Consider the following 27,477-nt stretch of genomic DNA (forward strand, 5'->3'; position numbering starts at 1 on the left):
AAATGTCCGGGAAACTGTTTGCATTAGGTTCAAGCCTCCAGCTCTCTGTTTGTTGAGGTTCACCTAACATGGTTTCTAGCCCCATAAAGATTCCTGAAAGAGGCTCTCCGTGCTAAAGCAACTGCATAGAGAGCCATGCAAGTGCAGCACAGAATGTATCAGCCATCTGTCCAGAAAATGTACCCATATGCTTCCCAGTACATTTGTCAAATCAGACTCCAGCACAACTCATAATCATGTGGGAGAAAGAGCAATACCTCATTCTCCAGCTCTGGGTACATTAACCTTAAATGACTTCCTATTATACTTGCTTTTCATCTATTCTTACATTTAATTTTCTCAATAACTTTGGGCAATATCATTATTCTTATAAGTAAGAAAATTCAGACTGAAAAAGGTTGAGATGTGCTCCACATTGCGTAGAGAGGAAATGGCAGAATTTCTTAGTTCTCAGCAAAGAGAACAATGTACCACACTCTGGTTAGCTACTAAGGAGCAAGGAGGCTCATACACGCGCACACACACACACATACATATACATACACTCATGCACACATATCTATGCATGGACTTGCAATACAAAAACACACGTGCATGCATCTTTAAATATATAATATGAATACGTGAGCACAAGCGTGGATATATGCACATACACACATACATGTTTGTATAGTTATGTAGACACACAAAGCATAAGGTTAGCACATGTCCATAGCTCTTAGTGTGAATAGTCAAGTATCTATCTATCTATATATATATATATATATATATATATATATATAATAACAATGTCAGGGCTGGATTACATCATACTTGGAGGTCTTTGGAAGAGAGGCCCAATAAATTGCAGATATCAGCCTCAACTTTGCAAGTAGAAGGAGGTTTGCCTGGTAATTTTCTTGGCACAAGAAAGAGAAGTCGTTTTCTTCTGCCTAAAAGCTTCCCATGTCGTTATCACATTCTAAATATTTATTGAATTGGATTTGCTCATCTTTCCCTTTACTTTTAGAGTGATCATGTGCCAGCCTGGAAAAGCTGGAAGAGTCTCTGTTAGTCTCTGCTTTGGCTCAGGACTCTAAAGGCTCCTGCTATGGAATACTAATAATTGACAATGATTAAACATTTGTGACCTGTTAACAGCTTAGCACAAGGTAAGTTAAAGTGTAACTAGCCAAACATATGTCAAACTTCAACAGACTGCAACTTCAGGTAGGTAAGTTTTTGTCTGATAGTTGGAAAGGTGTAGACTCGCCAAGGGGCCAAATGTTCTCAACGTTTGCCCAGATGATCAAGAGTTGAACTTTGCTGTCCAATAAAATTGTATCAATAGTAACGAGACAAGCTGTCAAGAGAGTCCATCTAAGTAGCGGTGATCCAAACATGAATCCAGGACATAGAGAGGAGACCATTAAATCTGGAAGGTTTCTTCTTCTAATAAAATGTTTTTCAGCTTTGAAAAGCAAGGAATCTTGCAGAAAATCCCAGTTTTATTATGCAATTTTCAAAAAATTAAGCCTGAATTACTCAACTGCATGTAATTAATTACATTGTGCTTCTCTACATACACAATACAAATTAATGCAGCCTGCAGCATGGTCCCTGGGAGAAACCCTCAGAAGAATTATAGGAAGGACAGTGCTTATGCCTGCTGCATCTATTGGTTCATGTAGGCAAGGCAAGTAGGTGGAAATTTCCCTAAACCAAAAATTCCAGCAGTCTGGGTAGGATATTGGACACCAGACCTGAAGTTTCTATTATGCACCTAATCATGCGGGGCTGTATAATACAAATTAGAAGTTATTAAAATTTAATTAAAAATCAACTCAATCTCACTAGCCACCTTTATATGTATGTACATATATATATATATATATATATATATATATATATATATATATATAAATTTCCTTCATCACAGACAATACTTACTGACTCTAGACATGTATTTCTCTAAAGTTGGGATCTGAAACTGATCCCTCACAAGGTCAAGAGCAGCCTAAATAGGGAGAATGAGGTCAAGTGTAGGATTAAGAAAGCAGACAACGTGTCTTCTCCAGCTGTCCAAAACAAACAGTGACATTCCGGTCTCAAACATACAGTCTCGCTCAGTTTTGCAGGGTGCTGATGAAAGTTGACTTGTTCTAGGCCCCACAGGATAAACAGTGACTGAGAAGAAATTTAAAAGATATCAGTAACAAATTACTTTGTCTATGCCAGCAGAGAATTAAATTTCTCCCACGTGGAAACTTGTCCTGGCTATTGTAGCCTGTGTTTGTAAGAAACACTGCTGTCTCTCTGATCCTCCACATTCAAGACGTTCCCAAGCCTCCTGAAATGTGTGCTGGATTTCTCCTTCTCCTTAATCTCATTGCCCTGTCCTTATTCAGGCTTTCCTAAACTCTTGCAAAAATCTCCAAACTAGTTTCCTTAGCTTCATTCTCTCTCCTCCTAAGCAGATTTATACTGCCCCTGAGATTTCTTCCTCAAACACACATCTGGTCACTTCTTTCTCCACTGTAAGAAGTTTATGATCCTAGCATCCTAAAGTTTCCAGATTTCTGGGGTCACTTTTTCATGTCCAAAGTAAAGCACAAATCCTATAAGCTTATAATCTGACCCCTTAAAGTCCTGAAGGGATTGCTAATTCAAAACTGTCTTATTCTAAAATGTAACACTTTATTATTTTTTGACTATCTAAGAATTGCACAAGAAAGCAACAATGCATAAAAAACAAATTCAAGGCTCTAGAGAAACTATTATTCTCCTAAAGTTTAGAAAGCATTCCTGATCCACAACTTTCCTTGTTTAGTAACCTCCCCACCCAGCCCCTAATCCACCTCTCTGAGCAAGCTATTTTAAGGGCCCTGATATCTGTCCAGCACAAGTTCCTGCCTACGTGTTCTTTCCTGCCCACGTCCAAGGAACCCATTCTCCTGGAGTAAAAGCTCAACTTACATAATTTCCTATGCTAAGAAAATACCTTATGCTTTCATCCCGCAGAACTGTCTGATGTCTTGGACCTGGATTCTAAGCCTTCTTTCCATTTAAAGAAAAATTTCAATAAAATATTTTTCAACTTTGAAAATACTCCTTCCTCAAAAGGTGAATTGTGTTTCCTATGCTTGAAAATAAAACTTCTTGCAGGAACGAGTTATAACATCATACTTTATCTATAGAATAAACTCTACACAATTCAGTTTCTGAAGGGGTGAAAAGATGCCAGAAAACTGAATGCAGTTCTGTCACTTACTGGAAATGTGACTGTGGTCAATTCAATGAGCTTCTCTGCATTTCCATTTTCATCATTCATAAAATAAGGATCTGATATTACACATAAAAACACATTGTCAGCTGTGATGTCCAGATTGGATGCCATATTGCCATTGTTATTGTTATTATTCATGAATTCAAGTGTATCATTTTTTATTCTTTCATCCTTTTCTTCTGCTACTACCTTATACAGCCCAGGTGACACATTTTTATTTTTAATTGACACATAATAACCTTACATATTTATGGAGTGCAGTATAGCATTTCAATACATAGTACATCTCACTTTTTTACCAAATGGATAGAAGCCTTTTCCACAAGAAGCCCTTGTTTTAGGAGCAGAGCTGTGTAAACTACTGCCCAGTGTGGTCACTTCTTTCTGCATTGCAAGGAGTTAATCATCCCAGTGTCCTAAAATTTCTAGATTTTTAGGTCACTGTTGATGTGCAAATTGAATTGCAAATCCTATAAGGATAAAATCTCATGGCCACCACTATCCTCTTGCCTGTGGTTACTTTGTAAGTCAGGCAGAGCAAGAGTAGGCTGATGGGGGCATTTCTGATCTCTACTTGTTAAGTCTGATTGTCTTCCAGTTAGGTCTTATTTGGAGGCAGAGGCGGGGAATGGCTTTACCTAGCTCCCTGTGCTCACAGCAGCATGCATACTTATTAAGATCTGGTTCAAATGCTATCTTCGTAAAATCTCCTATGATCTTTAAGGATAGGCCAGGAGTTCCTCCAGTGAGCTTTGGAGCACTCACAGCCACAAAATAGAACCTTGATAAACTTTCAGGAAATGAGTAAATTAGCATTTCGATTTGCTGTAATTTATATTATTCTGAAAGACAATTATTTATATAACTTTGATTGCAGTGTCAAAAAGAGAATATTTTCTAATGTAAGCACTTAAGTAACATTTGTGGATAAAATGCAGCTACTGATAGTAGCATGACTTGTAGTATGCTACTAAGGACTTACAAGTTGCCGTGCTTAATGCTGATTGCGTTAAGCAGAACATTTAATTCACTTAGACAAGAAACTCGGGAGTAAGAAATGAGTACGCATATTCAGCAGATGAGAGATTAAACAGCCCAAATTATATAGCTAGTCTTTAGAAATGTGAACACATCCACCTCAGTGATAAATTAAGCCAAGTCATGAAACCCTTTCAAACAGAAGGGGAAAGAGCTCACCTGGACACTGTAGACCACAGTTCTCAAGGCAGCTTCAGGAAATCCAGGCATCTTTGGAATTCAGAGGAAGTTCACAAAGAAATTTTAAGGATTCTGTTGGCTTTTTCCACTCCCATTGTCTTACAAATGCATAGTGGAGTTTTCCAGAAGCTCTCTGACATGTGCCATCACAATAAATTGAATGCAAAGTCATGTATGAGAAATCCGGCTGTCATTCATCAAGCCAGATGTTAGTTTTGCAGAAATGAAAAACACTATCGCTTTCCCATTAGTTATTTTGTTTTGAAAAATATGCTTGTTTTTTATGTGAAAAGTATGTTAACATGCAAAAGTTTAATTTTTAAATAATAGGTATCTTTGCATTACTCAGCTTTAACTTCTAACACGGTAAACATTAAAATCCACATAAACGAAAGCTCTTTGAAGTCTCAGTAATTTTAGAAGGAAATCAAGTGGTCTGAAGACAAAACAGGGTGAGAACTGATAATGCAAATAACAGAGCCTCCTTGAAATACTTTGAATCAGAGCAGGAGAGGCGAAGTCATGGGTCGTGAGCTGTGTGAGGTCAGTGCCGTGAGGGCTGGGCTGCAGGGAGAGGGAAGAGAAGGAAGGCGGCCAGAGTCTGAATGCATTAGAGATTTGTGTTCTAGGAAACCTGAGGATCCTGGGTGTACTTGTGAAAGCTGGCCTTGTTATTTGTCATTTGCCTTTGGGGAAATGGTTTAACCTCTTCAGCATTGCCTTCTTATTCTGTAGAACAGACATACAATTATTCATCTCATGAAGTTTGGCAGGGCCATGGCACTGACAGTGGCTTTTCTTCACTACTTCAATTGCAGCTATGACCTTCTCCCTCACTGCTTGACTATGGACTCAGCTCTGGCCACTGTGGTAAGCAAGTGTGGCATAAGCACAGGCTTGGTAAGTCATTTCTTTTGAATTTCCATGCTTGTTTTTGCTCCTCTATCATAACTACAGAGACATGAACAAGATAGCTCACTGGAGCAATCAAGAGAGAGAGAGAGAGGGCAAAACCATCTTAGACCAACCCAAAGCCAGCTGACACTGAAAACTGTAAAAAGCCCAAGTAAGATCAGCACAGCCAAACAACAGCTATAATTGATCTGGATAAAATTAGGAGAACCACTCAACTTGCTTGTAGGTTCACACACCAGAGTAAATGCTGAATTTTTAAGCCACTGCATATTAAATATATTGTTACGCAGCAATAGCTAACTAATGCAAAGGGTTATTATATGCAATAAGTTAAGTCTGCCACACAGCAACTACATAGTCTTGAATCTTAGAGGGCATATTTGGTCTTATGTCTTATCTCTATCTTCACTGCTATCACATGGTCCTGAGAAGCTTTAGTGTGCTAGGAACCTACAGTGCAGCCTGCAAACTCTCTTCCTACTTGTTCACTCATTGGGAATAATGTTTCTGCAACCACCGTGGGCGTCATTAGTGTTTAGTTCAGAGATCGTTGCTCTGCCTGATTTAGCTAGGTGAGATTTGTTCTAGAATCATAAACTGCAACCTCTCATCTACACTCCCTCAGGAACAATACTCAAAGCGGTGGTGAAGTCTGTCTCAGTGTCATTATGTGGATCCCATGGAATATAGATTGAGTGAGCTCTCACAAGCTGACAAAAGAACCAGAGGCGCACGGAACCTCCATGTGGATCAGCCCTACAGTGTCTGCTCCTCCGGAACACAGGGAAGTCGTCTGGGATACTGCCTGTAGAAACTGGCTAAACCTCTGAAACCTAAAGCCATAAAACGATCCTTACAGAAAGCATTTAATGTCCACTACATAAAAATGACTTCTAAGAATACAGACTTGTTTCCAAACAATTTCCTGGAAGATACATGTTTTATCGCTTAGTTTCTGAGGTCTATCACTGAACTGATGATGTTCCTCCCACTCCTGACAGTGTCAGCCCATTGGACCAGATTTCTTTTGAAGGTCTGTCTGAGCTGAGTAAAAGACATGCTGCTTTCCTAATACCAGCCTTGTAATGAAAAGGACAGATGCATAATAGATTGTAATTGAAACAGCAAGGCTCAGTTTTACAAACGCTCAAATATTTGACTTAACAGTGTTCCAAGATGTATAATTCAGAATTGAACTGTGTCCACAGCTGGAAATTTTCTTGCTTCTGCGAATGAAGTTGATTTTGTTTTATTTTAGCAAATGCAGCAGTGACTTCTCATTTATTACCACTCAGGGCTGAAACCTCAACTCAGTATCTATCAGATTCATGTCACACTGCATTGACATATGCAGCAGAAGAAAGCAGAATTTATCCCTATATTTGGTTATTTCCTTCACTTAGGATGCCCCTGATCATTTAAAAGAATACATAGCTGCTTGCTTCCCAAAATCAGTGGCAAGGTCAACATAGTCCATCTCATAAAGATCTTACTCTTCAAAGGTCTAGTTGGACACTATATTTAAAAAATATATTTTAGTATATGCACAGAACATACACTTGGATATGACGTATTTTGGTTACGTACATCACCTCTTCCACTTTGCCTTCATCTCTTTCATTCTTTTCCTTATACATTTTTTAAGTAATAGTAACCCTTCTATTTTCATGAAATCTTGGATTTAATTTTAGTTCCAAGTATTAGGAGAAATAACACCACAAAATTTCATAAGGTTAATTTACAATCAGGCTTTCCATTTCCTCAGGGTGGGGGACAGATAAGGTCACTAGTTTTCAGGCCGTTGGTAGAGAGAAGGATCTGATCTAGCGGCATTTCCTGTTTGTAAGTGGGTAGGTAAACCATGGCTAAATACACAAACTTCTGTATTTAATAGTTAGATCTCAAAAATAAATTATTTCAAAGGAGAGCATTTGTCTTAGCTTGGAGGATTTTTGGTGGGGAGAGCAGAAAACAAGAGGCCTTAATTTTAACTGCATACACAGGAAACTTTTTTTTTCAGTTGAGGTTTTAGTTATAAATTCCTACTTTTTGTGTGCTTGTGTGGTCTTCCTTATTTCCTGAATGTTTGTCTTTAGGGTGAGTCCAAAATGTATCTATTGATGGATTGATCATTTTTATTTGTAAAGATACTGCTTATATTACATATTTTGATATTTATACTTTTGTTTTTTCTGCTTTTTTATTAGTATACAATTACTGTAAATAATGATTTGATTCATGATGGGGATTAGGAGATGCACACAACACATATTAATCCTCTTTTTATCCCTGTCCCTTTCTCTCCCTCCTCCAACCCACTGTCTCTGGTTCCCCGTCCCTTCTGCAAAAGTCCTGTCTCTGTGTTCTACCACCGATCTTTAACTTTGTTCTGTAGTGTGTCTATACTTTAGGTTTCTCCCGTAACAGAAAGCATGCAACATTTAAGCTTGTGTGTCTGATCTGGCCCTTCCATCCGGGAGATGCTGGATCTCGGATGTTCTGAAAGGTTAGTACTTGGAAGGGAGTCTACCGTACATGAGAAAGTTCACCAGGGACTTTACATGTGACACCACTTCCAGTTTTCCCATGAATGTCTTACCTGATCCATTTATCCCTGACTGCTGTCCTCTACAAATGAGGACCCCTGGACCCATCCTTACGGAAAGGCAGGAGACAATTTTCTCCTTTTCTGTATCCTTCCTCACACATTCCACTCCATTCCCTTGGCTAGAAGAACACAGAGATTTAGCTAGATGCAAGAAGAAACAGGCAGTCTATTCAATGTCTAATTCTAGCAGCTGTTGGCTCCCCATTTAAAATTAACTGAAACAGTATTATGTATTTTGACATGGACTTCAAAAGATCTCTATTGAAACATTAAATTGATTTTCCTGGAATTTGTAATCAATAATGTCCCTAACATATAGTATGCCTCTAATTCCACTGCTACTCTGCAGAGACTGTCACTTTCTAATGTACATTAATACATGCATATAACATCCTATGTATTTTTATACAAGGTTATTGCTTTAACTCGTTCTAATCCCAGGAAATAAAGGTACAATTCAAGGGAAAAATATGTTGATGTTGGAGATAGTTAGAGGCAGAAGAGAAAGTTCTCAAAGGGGCTACTGGTTGATCTGTTTCTTAGGCTCCATGCAGTGTTTGTGCAAATTCTGTTTTCCCTAATTGAATCTGGATTTCAGGGTTTCTCTTGAAAAAGTCTGGAATGATTAAATTTTCATCTGTTGCAATGAAGTAAGGGCTACTATTTGAAGGGACACCTACTTTCTAGATCACTGGAATTGCCCATTCACTGCCCATTGACTTCACTCATTCTCTTTATCTACTGCAGCTCCAGAGGCATCTGAGTTTGGAATTCTTAGTGCAGAGCATACAGTAACCTCAGATCTGAGCAGAAACTGTCACATGGCAGGGGCAAAGAGAAGCGGGAGCTTCACACTCTACACAGTTTGCCTGGGACCAGCTCATGTAACTACTATGGAACAGAAAGTTGTGTGCAACTAATTGCCTGAATAAAGTTTCCTTTGCTTGAGAAAATATGCAAATGAGTTTTATAAACTATACATATGAAGATCAAAATATCAAGATGATGAGTGACACTTTCATAGTACTCACATAGAAATTATTGGCTAGAAAGCAAGGAAGTAATGATCTCCAGTTTGTAAGCTATAATTTTTAAATGAAAATAGCTCTGGCAGAGAAAAAAAATGTGCCTAGAAAAGTTTTTCCCAAAGAGTGTATATTTTTACTAGAATAGATGATTATGGGTTTAAGAGAAGAGAAATTTGGGATAGAAATATACATGTTCAGCATTTAAACCATTTATGAAGTGATTTTATCTTTTTTCATCGTTAATCAAAGCACCAAGCAATGGCTGAAACAAGCCAGAAGTCATGTTATAATTCTGAAAAGTTGTGTTGAAGTATTGATGTACCTTATGGGAACTGTGGGTCTGGACACTCAGCCTGAGTTTACTGATGAGGGTGCAGGAAACGAGAGGAAACCGTTTACTCTTGAATTTCAACAATGACCCAGTTCCAAAGTTCTTTAGATGTTTCTTGTGACCTAGGAAAATATAGGGTGATTTTGTGAGCTTCTCTCTTCCTCCAGTTTACCAAGATACTCTGAAGTTTACTTCTTAAGAGAATATTTTCCTAATGCCCTTTACCCTGTCCCTGACAAAGCTGGGGTCTCAAGGGTGGTGGGATGACAAATTGCATGGCTAAAATCTGGGACAGAAATAACTGAAGGAACATGAGGAGAACAGATCGGAAGCACAAGGAAAAGCCCATAATGTAGTTATTATCAAGGTGGGGTCCTGGATGACAATGTTGAGTTCAGTATTTGAGGATCAGAAGTAAGGGATAGACAGGAATTGAATACAGATGCAAGGGCCCGGCTTCCTGATATTGATACTGGCAGCTAACTTTTATCTGGTACTTTCATTGCATGAGCATCATCCTATGCTCTTTGCCCATTTTAACTCATTTAAGCCTTGACTCTAGTAGGCTCTGTTACTAGGAACCTGGGAACCAGAGTTGTTACACAATTTGTCCAATGTCAGAAGCATCTAGAGAAATACAAGCTGGGATCTGAATACAGGCCATGGGATTTAAAAGAGTTACCACTGTGTTGCTCAGCCTTGCTGGACAGTTGGAAAATCAGATGATTGCCTTGGAGAAGTAGAAAGTTGTGGCACTGACTGATAGAACTTTCTGGGCTGATGGAAATATTCTGCATGTGTGCTGCCCTATAGAGTGTCCTTCCAAATGTCACCATGAGCCCTTGAATGTTTGGAGCAATTAGTGTGATTAGGGAGCATAGGAAGTACATTTTTACATGGTTACTTTATTTTCATTAATTTAAAGTTACAGGTGAACAATCGCATGTAGCTGCATGCTAACAATTCACTTGGAGGGCCAGGAATACACCTCATCAGCCACAGTAAAAAAACAAATAGTAGACCCTAAAAAGACCTAAAAAGGTGAAGATTTCTAAAGCTAGAACCATCTTTCTGATTGAACAAGTCTCCTAGTTAAAATTTTACTGTTCCCAGGGGAAAACTCAAACTGTCCCGTGGCACCCTGACCTCTCCACAGGCACAGTCTCCTTCACCTGGCAACCCCATTTCTTGTCTGGCTGATGAATGCTTTGTGCTATCATCATTGGCCCCAGATTCCACCTCGTAGCCCACAACAAACTCAAATGAGCACTCCTCAGAGTGACCCTATATTCGCTCTTTGTCTCACCTCCTACAGCTGTTCTCTCCGCCAGAACCCAACTCAACTTTTAAAGCCCAAATTCAGAGTCACCCTCACTCCAAACTGAGTTTGGTGTCATACTTACTGTTGCAACTTGCACCTCTGCTGCTCACCTCTATCCTGTACAGACTATAAGGCTTGTTACTCAGTCTCTCCCCCTACAAGCACACCCTCCTCTCAGGATAGGCACTGCTTGTCATTTCAAAACATTCCTAAGTCTTCAGCCCCTCATTTGGTCATTTGACTCCGAGTAGGTGCTCCAAGAATGTTCACTGAACGAGTGCTAAAAAATCAGGCTGCAGCAAAACAAGCTGGACAGGCACGCTAGGAAGACTGGAGAACTGAATACATCTTGACTTGTATTACTGCTTCCTGGATGACTCCTGGGACACTGAAGGTCACAGAGAAACACACTGTTGAGAGGATCAGCAGCTCTGACAGACTCAGGATGCTATTTATTTCCGTTATGCCTCATTTCATATTTAGATAGCACCTCACCGATATTATCTCCCTAATCTTTCCATTAGGAAAGTGCGAAGAGAAGAGTGAAAATGACTTGTTCAAGGTTACGAAAAGCAGAGCAGTCACGGAAAATACTTTAGCACTTTCCAGCTAATCCTACGGCCTACGTGCATAGGATTTAGGATGTGCTACATTAGCACTTAAAAAAATAACTTTCTAGAAAGTAATTATGAGTTGGCTGTGTGCCTCGGCCCCATACCTGGGATGCCCGATGGGACGTGTTTCCCTGGCAGTTCTGCGGCACCGGACACGCAGCGGAATTGAACAATGTGGCAGCAGATGGAGGAGGAAGGAGAGGTGGGGCGGGGAGAGCAGCAGTGGGACAGAGTAACGCAGGAGACACTGGGGGTGGGAAGGCTCAACTCTAATGCCGGGGAAGGACTTGGGAAGAAAATGGTAAATTAAGCGACGATGGGACATGGGCAATGGGATAAACATACTAACATGCAATGGCAACTATTTCTTTACTACTTGTCACCTAAGAGGATGTGGTGCATCTTATTTTTAATTTTCACTGGAAGTCACAATGTAAGGATGATCATCACCATGTCCACTTTCTGGATGTGAGAACAGGGCTGAAGTCCTCCCAGTTCTTACAGCCACTGGATGGTAGGATCAGGACGATGCCCGTCCACACCGGTGTCTCCCTTTACACACAGGTGCAGGCCGAAGCTCTGCTGTTTAAGTCACTGCCTGCCACAGGGGGACTCACTGCAACAAAGGCAGGCATGTTGCTTTCCAGGGGAAACCAGACCTCCTGGGCCTGCCCTGTCTTTCTTCTTTGTGAAACTGGCCTTGCTCCCAAGATATTTCAGCAAATGGGATTCGTGTATCTCAGGATGCAAGCCTCTCCGCGGCACTGTGGTAACTCTGTGACACTGTTTTCTGCTCTCCCTGGGGTCGTCCATGTCTGCAGGAAGTATTTAAGTCCCAGCACAATGGCGGGAAACTTATTCCTTATACAGCTTTTGTCTAGAAAACAGCTTATTATATGGCAGAAATAAGTATCTTTAATTAAAAATAGCCATGAGCAAGTGAAAAATACAATTTTGTTTCACAGAGAAACCCTCCTGCCTACTGCTGTATGTACCTATTTTGTCTCCCATAAAAGAAGCCATGGAGAGAGAGGGGCCCTGGCAAAAAGTGTCTGTCTTAGTGACAATGGAACAAAACAATAGTGCTAGAATTGCAGATTTTCCTGGCATCCAAAAACTATATCACATGTTCTAGCCCAGAATTCCACCCCCTAATTCCTTTTCTGAAACAAAGAGAATGAGCAAATGATCTTAAGTTGATGCGTGCTTCTCATTGATGAGGTCTGTTTCTTATCCCCACTGAATCAATCAGAGCTAAGGCTCAAGAGAAGAGATAGAAGGAGAAGGAACAGGTGAGCCTCACAGTGAAGCCTTCTTTTAGACTCAGAGAAGAAAAAGGGAGGATGAAACAGAAGATCTGGGAGGAAACTGGCTGGAGAAGTAGCAGAGTCCCAGAATTTAAAATTTATGCTTAAGTTCAAACCCAATATTTTATTGGCAATTTTCTGTCTTTGTTTCCCCTCTCTTCACCAAAACTGTGAGGAAACAAAGCAAAGAAGCTTGGCCTGGGCTCCACACCCTCAGCCTCCTCTCGAACGTGTGGTCTACACGAACACACAGAAACCTTGGCCCACGCGTCTGCAGCCCAGCCCCTTCACTGATCAGAACTATGGCCCAACAAGACAGCAGCAGAGAGGCAGGATGTGAGACCCGCGCAGATCCAGTGCACTTGACTTCACCGTCTGTATTCATCTGCACAGCACAACTCTGGACTTTGCCTAATCTCTCTTTGAACAGGATGCCCCTTGAGAAACACCAGGTCTCTACTGCATTTCCTCTACTCCGGGTACCAGAAATGGAAGTTTTCTATCCCAGGGCGCTGTCAGCTAGAGATAGCATGGGGAAGCTCACATTTAAAATCTCACAGTCCCAGGAGGCCCTTGAAAAACAGTACTATTGGCATCCCTGTAAAGTGGGCGAGATGTGAAAAGCAATATGCAGACTTTCGAGCTCCACTGCCAGTCCAGCCCCTCCACATCTCAGCAGCTACAGGTTGCACAATCAGCCTGCTCTCACCTCAGTTTCCATCTTTATAAAATGGGAAAAATGGGAGTTAACTGGATGGAACTTCTAAGGGTCTCCCATAAGACACCAATCTACAGTGGTACACACATACTCAGATACACACACACACTCATAGAAGTGCACACACTTAACACAGGTTATAACTAGGGAAACAACTTCTTTTAAAAATTAAATGTGTTCTTTTATGTTAAAAGGTCTGAAACATCTTGTAACAAAAATAAAATAAGTTTAAGGGTTTAAAGAAGCCTTTCTTTATTGACCTTGCCCTGAAATGATCTCCACTTTCTATTCCTCCCTTCCCCCAGTAACTTTCTGAGTCTACAGATCACACTGTGAGAAGCAACGGGCCAGAAGACCTCAAAGGAGTCTTCTAGCTCTGACATTCCGTCACTTGACCATTTTAATGTCTACCAAAGAAAGACTGCCAATTTTTTTTAAGTTCTTGTCTTCTTAATTTTCAAAGTATGTACAACACTGAAAAATCATCATCTAAAACAAAGTTTGCTTCCTAGTGTGATAAATTCCATACAATACACTTTGCTTCTTGTTCCATACCCAGGAACCTGGAAAAATTTACGACTTGACAAAAATAACTTTTATTAAGAGTCACTGACATCAGTGATGTGAATTCACATTTGAAAACACTGCTGTCAATTCACTATTAAGCCTAAATTAAAAGGGAATTAATCACTTGCTCAGTGTAGACAGTGGTTTAGGAGTGAACGGACACCAACTGTGACTTTGTTTTCCCTTGTTTCTTATCGATGCGTAGCCTACTATTGTGAAATTATGTATTTTCAGAAAATATATCCTAATTATTTTGAACCTTTCCATTTTTCTCTGCAGATTATCTATCCCTCTCCAAGTCTATTTTAGAAATAAATGTTTCCCCCAAGAGCAACAGCCCACCAGACTGTAATCTTTGCATCATGTCTTTGGCCTCTTTATGCTAATCAGTTATTTTATGGCAGTATCTGGGATATAGTGATGAATGACAAAAATAATTTAGCCTTATTTACATAACACTCAGTGCAGTTCTATCCTTTTTTTTTTTTTTTTTTTGGTCTTTTTCCTTTTTATCGGTACCGGGGATCGAATTCACGACTGCCTGCTTGCAAGGCAGGTGCTTATGCCGCTGAGCTAAATCCCCAGCCTTGAGTTCTATCCTTTTGTGGAACATTTTCTTGCTGAATTTTTTCCTGTTTCTTTTCTTTCTTCTCATTTTCTTTATTTTATTTTTTGTAGCAGCCCCAAAAGATAATTTTGATTGATAACAATCAACAATTAATAAAAGTGTTTTCAACTACAGTAGAGAAGCTAGGTAATAAAACATTCATGTAGCTTTATACCACTTTATACTTTGACACCAATAACAACTAAATAAGGCAAAATCAAATAACAATATGGCTCATCACATTGCTTATTTCAAAGCACAGACAAATTTCCTGAGAGGGTCAAAAGTCATAGCCTCCTCCAGCCTTGGTAGACTGTAGGAAAGACAGAGGCCAAGTGTGGAGGGAAGGTGGGGAAAGGAGTGTTTATTTTTTCTTGTATTTCTATGAAAGAACCCTAAAAGGAAAGGATAATGCTGCCATACCTTCTATATTTTCAAAATCATATGACCTAAGTATCTGGAAACCTTTGGTAGAATCCCACTGTCCCTCCCTGATGGGCGTCCCCCACAGAAGCATGGGTGTGTGTTAATGACACGGGAGAGGGATGTGAGGAGAAAGACTGGTGTGATTGCCTGTCGCGTGCTTGCTAAGCACCATGTGCAGTGAGACAACCTTTCATCCAAGGAGCACTTGTCACAAATCTCAGTGATTTCAATCATAAGGGCATTGTCTTTATTTTGAATACATGTGTAAACACAATGGGTAAGGGCTTTTTTTAACTTTGTGGATCTGAAAGGAGGGCTTGTGTAAGACAGGTGGACAATATTTGTGTCTCTCAACTGCCATTCAATTTCTTTTTAAGTGTTAAGCCTTTTATTACTGAAGACGGTCATAACCCTGCTGATTTTACTCTAGTCATTCCCGAGCCCTTATCACTTCCCATTGATTTCACATGCTTGTCCTGTCTCCATAATAGTCTAGATTAGCCTGACGGGACACATTCATGAAAAACATCTGATTGCGATGCATAAAAATGTTTTACTAAAGATTGATATGATTAACTCATTCACCCACAATTTTTTTTATGTTAAAACGTGCAGATTTATAATTTACAAGACGTATTTAATCACCTTATTGGTTTTACCACTTGAGTCTGAGTTCCACAGCAGAATAGCTCCAGGTGGTAGAATCATTAACTAAGGATATTAAACCTGTAAATAAGATCTTTCTGTATGTGTTTTTTACCAAGAATCTTTCACATTGCCACCTTTAAATTAAACATCATTTACAAACAAGATTAAAGACATTTTTCCTTCCACAACCAATTAGGAAAATCACAAGAAAAATGTTTTGATTCATACTCATCATATACATGTAAATATATCACATAATGGCTCATATTTAGCAAATATGAAATACCAAAACACAAATGAAAAATATTTTGGCATCTGTCCGGCCCCTGAGCTGGTTAGCACCAAGTGTGATCTGAAAGTGTTTTAGTTCTGCTGTTAAACATTCACTGAACTGAATAAATTAATTAAGACTATTTTTATCAGAAACACAGGAACTTTTAAAGCACAGAGGAGGAGCCTGTTGTCATTACACTTAACAGACGATCCAATTAAAGAAAGAAATCCTAAACTTTTTGGGCAAAATGACATTGGGAGTTCGTATCAGTTGTGTTTGTAGTGAGGGGCACTGACAACATTTTAAACGTTAAAATTAATGAAAGCAAAAAAGGGGCATTTTTCTAGATCAGAAACAAGCAAATGAAAAGACCTACTTCACAGGAGACAGCAGGGAGCACCTTGGGTTTCATGGTAGCCAGGTCAAGAGTCTGCAGATAACAATGATCAAAACCCCTGTGCAAGGAGGGACCAGCACCAGGGCAGCTGTGCTGAACTGCAGGTAAGGAAGGTGCTTCCCATCCTCTAGGTTTAACTGCAATAATCTGGCAGGAATCCTGGCTCACTACCTGTGTCCGCAGGAGCTGTGAAAACACTGTGCTGGGGGGGCCATAAGCTACCAGTACACAATCTGACCTGAGAATGAACGGGACCTGGTGGAGAAAACTATAAAACTACTACGAATAAAAGTAGGCAAAGAGAGAGCATCAACTTCTACCCAAGATGCATATCCTAATGAAACTCCAGAACAACTGATAGAATTAGCACTGGGAAAGACACCAAAGGGAAGATGGATAACTAGATAAGGCAAACGCCACTGCTATGCCAGAGGTTTGGAGGGATTTCTAAGGTTTGAAGCTGATGGACTCCTGTTAATGAATCAAGAGAAGAGAAACCACAAACTCCAACACACTTGAGAGAAAAGAGCTCTTCCAGAAAGAAAAGCCCAAGCTCGGGAAAATACACACCAAGATGGGTAAACTATCCTCTCTTCCATCATTTGGAAGGTGCCCATTTCCACTGTAATTCTGCTATCCTTACACACACAGCTGAGGGGGATCATACTAAGGGTGTGTGTAGGTGAATAAGGTCATGTGTCTATAAGAAAATACAAAACTGTGGAAGTAAACAGGAGTGCTTTTCATGCGCCCTCCCAAGGAGGCTAAAATACACAAACTAGCTCCAGAATCATGGAGCTAGCGTTCAACATCTGCCTCCCAGAATTCCAAGATAATTTGTGTCAGACTAGTTACACAACAAATGCTCACTGAGTGTATGGAGAAAGGATGTTTCCTCATGCTAGCAACTAGAATTCAGGTCCTAATGACGTGCTGTTGGAGGCTTAAGATCATGTTCAGGCTGTATAGATTGCCACCTGAGTTAACTTACAGTTCTGGAGCCATCTTTGACTCTCATTTTCTCAACTATAAAATTAGCTAATCACTGCAAGGATAAAATATAAGACGGGATCAAAAGCACTTCGCTCTCCCTCAAGGTACATCTGAGTAAGTCAGGCCCACCTCAGGGGTGGAGGCACGGGGATCTCCTATTGATTAAGACAGCCTCAATTGATTGATTGGGTTCCTTGGCCATATCTGCAAGACCTTTTATCTTTTCTAGTAACCACAGGAGTCAACTTCTTTACCTGTGCCACATCCCATTGGTCAGAAGCACATGACAGACAGCATTCAGCCTACACTCCAGGGAGCGGCTATACAAACTACAGGTCGTTACAGAATTTTCCTCCTCACAATAAGAAGTATGGAAATTTAAACATATTAGCATCAACATAGAAAACAAACATTAAAAATGAATGGTTAAGAAAGCAGACAAAGGTTATATTGAAATCTTATAATTTGCAGGCATCAAAATGAATAGATTGCAGTGGATACAGCTAAGGAAGTCCCTCCCCGTCAGTGCTTCTGATGCTTCTCCTCAATCATCCTAGCCATTTCCCCTAGCAAATGCCCCTCTGATGGCGGTAGGCTGCAAGCTTTAAAATAAAAGTTTTGAAGGTGAAAAACTTGGCCTTCTTCCCAATCTCACTGAGGAGAGGGTGCTTTTCCAACGTTAAGTGCAATGCCAACTGTAAGTTTTCTATGGCCGTCTTTTACCAGGAATTCCTAGATCACTGGGGGATTCTTATTATCTTAATCATAAATGGATGAATATTGTTAAATAGTTTTCAGCATCCATCCAGATGATAGTTCATTTTTTTTTCTTTTGTCGTATTAATGGGATAAATTGCACTAATTGATTTTCAAATGGTAAGCCAACTGTTAATGACTAGAATATACTCCACTTGGTATTATGCTCTGGCCTTTCATATATTGTTAAATTTTATTTGTGTTCTGAGGGATGTGAGGCTATTGATTTTCTTTACCTTTAATGTTTTTGTGTAGCTATGGCATTAGAGTCTACTAGTCTGACATCATGAAATCTGATTGTTTTCCTTTATTTCCTAAAAACTGTTTGAGGGATGGGTTGTACTTTTTAATACTTAAAGGTTTTGTTCACACTGAATCACTGGAATGTATTTGTTGATAGTTTTAACAGATTTTCAATATCCTTAACAGATACAGGGCTAGTCCAGTTATCTAATTCTTCTTATGTTAATAGTGTTATGACTTCCAGGAATGTGGCCCCTTTATTTACACTAACAAATTAAATTGCATAATGTGTTCACTACATTCCCTTATTTTTATTATGCCAAAGCTCTATACTCATGCATCACCTTCTATTTCTAACACTGATCTCTCTACCTAGGGATCCATTAATTCTTTTCTTGATGTATCCAATGATTTACCTGTGTGGATGTTTCTATATTGCCTGGTTTTCTGATTTTATTAACCTATCGCATTACCTCATTACTTCATTTATTTTGTTTACTTTTGGTTAATTTGTTTGGAGAGGACTTTTTGTCAAGGAGCAAGATAATGAAAGATTTCTGTATCCTGGCAAGAGTGTGGATAAACAAGTGCATGAATTCATCAAACTTGATTGTATTGTATATTTCAAATTTTTCTACTCCACGGTATACAAATTATATCCTGACAAAACTGCAAACAAATATCAAACTCCATCTGTTAAGTTTGTGTTTTGTAGTAATATGATGAACAATCCTGAAAGTGATTGTCATATATTCTAGACTTCAGAAAATGCAAATCTATATTAAAGATAATGAGAGTCAGACTTCCTACTTTACAGGAACAGAGTCACAAATACAGGGGCAGCAATAACTTAGAATTGGTTTTGAAGCTGGAGGAAAAGGTAAATTGTGTGTGTGTAGAGTCAGAGAAACAATGACAAAGTAAAATATAGAAAATTACAAGTAATTTATGAGTTCCATGTCCTATTCCTATTTTTTCTGAAATTTTGAGAGCATATAAAAGTGAAGCATTTCCGAAAAATAAGTTTGGTCATACAAATGTGTATTAATCTGTCTTTGTGCGTAGGGACTGAGAGGCATACTCTTAGCTGGAGCAAAGGTAATCCGACCGGCTCTGAGTACAGCTGGCACAGCCCCTGAAGAGAAGGTAAGGAACAGAAAACATAGGCACAGTCCAGGAAATGAAAACAAAAACATTGTTCAGACATGTTGATCCTGGAGGGACCCCAAACAGAAAGCATCCTTGCTTTCAAGTGCACTTGCCAGGGTGGAAAGTGAGGAAATTATACCCAACACTGGCACAGCGATCTGGAAACTAATTACTCCTGGAGTAACTTCCAGAAACTTTCTAGTGATCGTCCATGCTCCCGTCTCCCACAAAAAATTTCTATAATATTTTGTCCTAAAAACAAATCATCCTTTTTTCTGAGAACTATGAGACATGCTCATTCCTACATTTTTCCTTTTCTAATTTTGGAACAAAGCAAGCTGTTATTAGGTTGTCTTTATGCATTTATCCTATGAAAAATCCCTGTTGAAGCAACTCTTGAAAAGTGAACTAAAAAAAAAATTGTGTATTTGTCTTTTCTTTTTATAAATTTTTTTGGTATGTGTGGGTAAAGTGAAACATTTCAAATTGCCACAATGTAATTTAATTCCTTTCAAAGATTGACAATGTCTTAATAACAATGCCTCATTAAGGACCTGTTTAAGGCTCCTACTTTAATTTAACTTTAGATCCAAGCAATTATCTCTTGTACTTTAATTCTAAGTTGAATCATGACCAAAATATGACTTTTGTTCTGACCTGGTGGAAACATGTTTCCGTAATATCAAAGAAGGTAATAAGGTAATTTATTTTCTTTCTTTCTTTTTTTCTTTCTTTCTTTCTTTCTTTCTTTCTTTCTTTCTTTCTTTCTTTCTTTCTTTCTTTCTTTCTTTCTTTCTTTCCTTCTTCCAGTGTAACCCTCAGGAATCCAAAAGTTCTTTTTGTATGATTGCCATTTCTGATAAATTTGAACAGAGACTTAAAGCCAAATGTTCTCTAGTTTTCATTTGGCTGGTATCTACTGAAGAACTAGAGTTCTTTATGGGAAAAATATATAGAAAGTATGGATATTGCTTCAGAGATTAGCCTACTCCATTCCTAGTAGGCCGTGTTTTAGGAACTACCAGATGTTAGCATATTTTTAATTCAAATCATCATGTTCAATTACATCACCAGGAAGGGCTGTTGTGTTCTTCCTGTATTTCAGCTATTAATAAAATATGTTTTTAATTTTCAAAATTGCTTGGCTTTGGTATGGGGCATTACTCTGGGGAGCTGGAAATACAGGAAAGCAAAGCAACATATTTGGACCACTGAGGTTTTGTAAGATACATATGAAAATAAATTTCACATATTTTTATGACCATTTCCCTTATACATTACTGTTGTCAATGATATAATACCTATTTATATTCACTTATCAGCACTAATAATGATATTTTCATTAACACACATGTAACAGGTTAATGAACCCAATACCATTTTAATGCTCTGAGACACACACACACACATTCACACACTCACACACACATACACTGATACACACACACAGTGAAGACGGATTATTTTCCACAACCCAAAGCTTTTCTATTCATGGCTTGATGCTAAGGAAATGTACCCAATGGGACAGTCATCCAACCTGTGTGCAAATGTTTTGGTTGTGAAGTAGTCAGGACATATGGAAACCATTTTCTGTACACAAAACGTAGGTAAATCACAACTAAACAAAGTTTTCCACCATCTTGAAGAGCCAGAGTAGTGTTACTCTTGAAAAGTTTTGTTTTTGTTTTGGATGATAATATTGTAGATACTTCTTACCTTTTTTGTGTTTATAATATTTATAAAATAATACTTTTCTCTCCAAAAAATCAGAGATCCAAGAAAAAAAAAAACTTAGTTCTTCAGTCTTCAAAAACATGCCTGACTTACTTACATTATTTTAAATATATGTACTGTTGCTATTGTAGTGTGAACTATTTTACTTTATTTTATTGCCTATTAAATGGGAACAAAGGGGATATTTTACACTGAAAAAACTAAAAGCCAATTTTATCTGAATTGCAATAAAAGCACGAAATGATTTTGAAATTTTGTGTGACATAAAAAATCTAAAGCAGAGATGTCCAATAGGTGTCACACTGGTTGCCAATGTTAATTCATAGTGACTACAAGAACCAAGGTTTGGGAAGGAGTCCGACATGCTGCACAGGCTTCAGAGAATGGAGAAATAGTATTAATGCCCAGTGTCTGCAAAGGGAACTAGATGGGAAGGTTGCAGGGTTCCTTTTATTTACCAAATGTAAGCATGATTAAACTTTGCCAGCTCTTCTTAACTATCCTCAGTAGTAGCTTAAGTACATGACAAACTAATGTGACATATATAGGACCAGTTACATCTGGCATAATGGCATATGATGTTTTAATAAATAAAATAAGCATGAAGTTAAAATAAGATAGATGCACAGACTAAACCATACAACTGATACGTACTTCAGATACATCACAATGTGTCCTTGATCTTACACTTACCCACTGAAAGGGAAATGCTTGATTCTATAATTCACAGTGTCCCTAAAAGAAAAGACAAACTTTTTCATGCAGTTTGCACATGTTCTTTTCTTGCTAAGATTGGCCAAGAATTTTATCCTAAACTTGTAAGAATGGAAAAATGCTGTATAGTTTTGCTTCGGTTAAGGACATCTTTATATATATAAAAATTAACTTTATAAAATATTTTATATCAATTGTCCATATAGTTTGATAGCATACAATTAAACTAAAATTCATGCTCTTCATTAATTTATATTTTTATTATCTGAGCCAAGAAAACATTTAGTATTGATTTATCTCCCTGTCTTTGATGTTTAGGTAAACACTGCATAGTTACTGGTTTAGCACTGTTGCCACTAACTTTCTGTTGCCAGCTATGCAAAGATCTACATCCACTGACAATCTGATCAAAGAAGGGTCAACTTTATTCCACACTGGAGCCCAGGTTGTAGGTAAGAGACCAGTGCCCTTCTTTTACAGCAGTGGGAGCTCTGACATTGGACCTCTAGTCTCTCTTTAAAACACAGAAGTGTGTAATGTGTGAGTATAGCACATAAATCTCAAGTTTCATTTTCACCTACTTCTAATTTCATTGAAACTTTAATTATAAAACAATAAAATGCAGTTATTTGACGCTACAAATATGTGTTCTTTAGAACCAAGATGCACAAGGACAGAATCACCCAAGGAAGTTAAAAAAGCATCCAAGAACCTGGGTAGCTTTGAATTTGGGTTTATGAATCTTAATAGCCAATTAAGTCTGGTTAGAGACAGTGCTAAAGATAGGAAGGTCACCAAGTTAGTCCCCTAGGCATCAGTAAACGTTAAGCAGGAAAACAGAAAATCATTTCTATAACCATCAGTTAGAGCTTTATCAACAGTCGTCTGACTCACACAGGTTTATTCCTAATCCCAAATGAGCCAGGTAGGTGGCTTAGCACCACCTTTTATGATGTCTGACCTATGGATGGTGGGCGACCCCCCAAAGAAGAAGTTCCTGTGACTTCTATCTGTCCAATTACATATGATATTTGCATATGCACACTGAGTTTTCTCTAAATCAATTTTAACTCTTTGCAACAAAGAACAGTAAGTCCAGATGTATGAAGGCAGAGACTAACATTTACTGAGCATCTACTGTTTTATGTCAGGCAGTTTTGGAGAATCTGTATGCGCTGTTATTTAATCTTCACATCGACTCTCCTAGGGAACATAAGGTACATGTTCGTACTTATAAATCTCCAATTGGATTTGCGCATTAGACTTAGAGGTGAGATTTATAAACTAAACCTTTAGTACCTGAAGTGTTGGGGAAACATGTGTGTTACTCAGTTTCTCAAATTCTAATTTTTTGTAATTACATGCAAACACCAACTTAACCTATCTCGAAGAGGCAGTCTTAAAGTTACACGGGTCATGCAAATTGTTTAGCACAGTGCTTAGGACACGGAAGTGCTCAAGGAAAAGAAAGACAAGGCTCGTGCAAGTTAGTTAAGATGTTTTACTCCCCCTATCATTTTTTTTTTTTTTTTGTACTGAGGATTGAACTCAAATCCTCACGCTTACCAGGCAGGTGCTTGTGCTGCGTGCTCACATCATCTTACACCTCCAAAGTGAGATAATAACTTTGTAGTAACGATGGTCATGGCTAAAACAGGTGTCACTGAAAGCTTTTCTCTGAAGGGTAAGAATAATAAATATTTCTAGCTTTTTCTTTCCCACCAACTCAACTCTGCCATTGTAGAAGAAAAGCAACATAAGCGATCCATACACAAGTAGGCAGAGATGTGCTCTAATAAAACTTTACTTATCAAAAAGAGAGTAGCCACCATATTTGTTTCATTGTGTGACAGTTTTCCGATGAACTTCTGGTCTGAAAGTTTTTTATTTCTCATGGTAACGTATCAATGTCCTATTAAATTTAGCTTTCCGAAGTGAGATTTTTAAGGCCAGAGCTCTAATTTTGGATTACTGTTAAAAATTTTCCATTGCTATCATTCAAAACTTCTTTGTTCAGCCAATGTAAATAAAGATTATCTAAATTTGGCCATAATTACAATGTTCTTGGAATTGAACAAGGAAGAAAGGAGACAATAGATAAGTTTAATAAGGACTAAACAGGAAGAAAGACTCTCTATTTGAATACGTTTTCTTAGTTCTCAGGTTATTAGGGAGTAATAAATCAACGTGATGAACAACATGAGTTAGATTTTCAAAGTAGGTAATGTGGGGTACACTCAGAGTTCATCTTTTCCTTGGAAAATCTAGTGCTCGTCTGGAAGTTGTACAAACCCCTGGACTCTTGCCACCTGGACATTCTGAGGTCAAAGCCTTAATACTTATCCTCTGCAGAAGAAGGTTCTTAGCACTTTCGGCAAGATTATAAATGCATTTGAAATAATGGCTCAGGTAACGAGACTTATAAGGTGTTAAAAGGAAAAATTGCATGATAATATTTTTGCATATTATCTCTGATTTTAAAGCACTTTTGCTTTGCATATGTGTGAAGTTTTTATACAAGAGAGCATTTAGTACCACCTCTTTTGCCTTAATACAAACAGTTCCACCAAAGATAAGGATTACTCATTGAATAATGTGTTTTAAAGTCAAGAAATACCAACACTATGTAAGTTAGAGTGTATAAACCTAATGCATATCACTTAGGCAAATAGAGGATGCTTTACTAAAAAGGAGAGGAGTTTGAGAAAGGAAAGAGGTCTACGGCCATACCACCCTGAATGTGCACGATCTGTCTGATCTTGGAAGCTAAACAGGGTTGGGCCTGGTTAGTACTTGGATGGGAGAAAGGAAAGAGAAGGAAAATGCCAGGTGCTTTGTCAATGTCGTGGAAGATACATAAAAATAAATTAGTTTGATTTGGTTTTCTCTCAGTGTGACCTCCCTCTTATACCAAAATATCTGCTTTTATATCTACCTTTACTGCTTGTGCACTGCTCAGTGATTTTCACTTTGTGTTACTTTCCTTTACCGTATAGGTTTGGAATACTGTCCTTCAGCAGAAGAACGCTGGCTTCTTAATTGACACTTTCAGTTTCAATTAAAGGCCATATTCAGGAAAGGAAAGGAAGGTCTCTGCCATTCCCTCTACAAATCACTTTGCTGACAACTCCCCTGTTCTCTAAGGAGGCTGTGGTTGTGCGTGGTCTGCTAAGAATACTTCCATATGTGTATCACTGGGGTATCTGTTCCCCATGTAGATGACTGGAAATAGGTGACAGTGACACTACGTCCTGCCCGGGGTCACACTTACCCGTAAAAGCTCATGTGTCTCTTTCAGACCTCTAAGATTCTTCCCTGCCCTACATACTTGAGAAACATGGGATGCTCTTGCTTACTGGAAACAACTGGAATTCTTTAGCATCCATTGACAATATTAGCTTTAGATAACACACTACCAGTTGTAGAGAAAGAATAGCTTAAACATTCAAGAAGACAGAATTCCTAGCAAATCCATGTGTGCTTATAGTTTACTGCACATTCCATCTCCTTAAACACAACAGATTATTAGGAATATTCCATTCAGCAGACTCCACAATGACGCCTGAGAGGAGTCCAATTAAATGGCTCCCAATTCCAAAAGGTCACCTTGATCCAACTGCACTGAAAATCTGGTAAATGTGAAACAGAAGACACTTTACTGTTTCCTGTGCATTACAAATGTTTGTGGCATTGCCAAAATGCCTTGGCAATTAAATTTATTTGACACTATTAATATCCAACCATGTAATATGTGTGTTCAAACAAATTGAACAGTATGCCTTTTAATCTTGAGACTCAAAGGCAGAAATAGAATTTGGGTCTGTGAACAGTTACAGGAAGATGACCAGGCTAGCTGATAAGACATGCCAGTATTGTTCCAAAATTTCTAGGATGTGGGTGACAAATAAAATAGCTTTAAAAGGTGAAAGAAATTTGACTGTGCTCAATGGAAACTGAGCCCTAGAACACTAAGAATCCTGAAAATTAGGATGACACTCTATATGAGGTTATTACACCTACCTGCTCTGAGATATTAATATCAGTAAGGAGAATTGTTGAAAACCTGTATCATTATGCAATTTGCTTAAGCCAATAAGGTCAATTTTACTGTAAACAAACCAAAACATGGTAGTTGACCTTTTGTTTTCAGCATCAACTTTGTGCTTAATAACTGTAATTCACCAAAACTCAGAAACCTGATAGACTGAAATTTAGCATTTCTGTCTCATGTATAAGAAAGTCCTAAGCAACGTTCCACCTGTGCTCAGAACAGTAGATAGTAAAAGGATTTATCCCTCAACTATTAAATCTTCTAAATGTGTTTAACAGAAAAAATATTAACTTATTTTTGTAGCTCCTAAAAGAGAATGAGCCTGAACATCTTACAATTCTGTACTCTAAATATATTTTTAAATATTCAACAAACATCACTGCACAGGCAAAACAGTTACACAACCACTATCACCATTCCAAAAGTCAATCCTTGACATTCGGAAAATGATTTCCACATATTCTGAATTTTTTTGTCACTTCTATACTTTATTGCAGCCATGAATTCTATGGAAACCCAAAAACAAGGGAAACCAAACAGGAAATTCTCTATTTTTTTTATTATCAGCAGGAAATTTACCTCAGGAAGTACAATAAAACTTTGGCAATTTAGAGCCCTTAGGGAATGGATATTTCCAAAAAAGTCAAGCTTTGGAACTCCCTGAGGGTCAATTCCCTTATGTCTTGAAATTAAGTTATTTAATTATTTTAAATTGAAACATTCTGAAAGTGTACCAGCTATTCCTTGCATGTTGAAGTGAGTTAGTTTTTTCTTAACTAATCAAAATCATTTCAACACAAATCACTTACTTTAACATTACAGAAATGCCCTCAGATTCAACCAAGGGATATAAGAACGTTTCTACAGTTCATTTACTTATCCAACTATGTGGGAGGAGATATTAATTGTGTTTGTTTGTGGAAGATTTTCTGTCACCTTTATTATAATCAACTCTCATTTGTAATAAACTCCTTCCAAAGCTGAATTCCTATAAAATGCATTCTGTTTAAAAAAAAAAAAACTATCTTTCTTAAAGAAGAAATAGGCTATGACAGAAAACCAAAATTATTCTACTGAAATCCGGGACATGGATTTGTCTCATGGACTTTGTGATTTCCCGATCAAGCAAAACAACAAAATCAAGTAAGGTATCTTTCTCATACATGATTCCATTTGAGTTTTTAACTGTGTGCACACAAAGAATAGCTTGAAGGAATCTGAAAGTAATGTAAAGATAATATAAAAATAATGGTACAATAGCCGTGCATGTGCAGTCAATGATAATTTGTGTCCTGAGGGACTGTGAAGTAAATATGCTTTAAGATGATCCCCTTGCAACCACCTTAATGTATGACTTTGAAACTATAAAGTTAATTTTCAGCAATGAAGGCACTAATTCAAGAAATATCTACTACATGGTAACCACATGCATGGACCATCTCATGTTGAATGTAAATTGAACCACATTGACGTGCCTATTTCTTACCAAATTTTCCTAATTTAGCTGTTATTTATTGACTTATTCATTCATGTCAGTATTTATTAAGTGCCTTCTATTTTCTGAGACTCTGCCTGTTCTTGAGAAATTAATGG

The sequence above is a fragment of the Cavia porcellus genome, unplaced genomic scaffold, assembly GCF_034190915.1.
Source record: "Cavia porcellus strain 051 isolate PalLab524CR breed Dunkin Hartley unplaced genomic scaffold, mCavPor4.1 scaffold_1, whole genome shotgun sequence".
Classification (NCBI taxonomy): domain Eukaryota; kingdom Metazoa; phylum Chordata; class Mammalia; order Rodentia; family Caviidae; genus Cavia; species Cavia porcellus.